This window comes from Bremia lactucae, linkage group LG8 (genome assembly GCF_004359215.1).
Source record: "Bremia lactucae strain SF5 linkage group LG8, whole genome shotgun sequence".
NCBI classification, from domain to species: Eukaryota; Oomycota; class Peronosporomycetes; order Peronosporales; family Peronosporaceae; genus Bremia; species Bremia lactucae.
Window position 1 is genome coordinate 5,086,126 of NC_090617.1, and position 360 is coordinate 5,086,485.

The following is a 360-nucleotide window of genomic DNA, read 5'->3' on the forward strand; positions in this document are numbered from 1 at the left end:
TTGTCGAAGAACTCATCGATATAATCGACTTGTTCTTTCGGCAACGGCCATTGCCTGGTCACACAATACTTGGTGCCAGGTTCGAGGTCTATCTCGTGCCCGATGCCCCTATCTGCTGGTAGGCGGCTCGGCACTTCTTCTGGGAACACATCGCGATGTTTCCACGGAACCTCAAAGAACGGACTGTCTCTCAAGGCATCCCAGCCTTGAGCAGCGTACCGCTTCTTTTTGTCCGTTTCTAGGACGCTCTCGTCCATTGTGGACGACGAGCAATAGTCCACCGAAATCTCTTTTGGAACTAGTGCGGCTATTTCGTGGATCTTTCCTTCCTTTAATTTGGCAAGGAACAGATCCCACGAC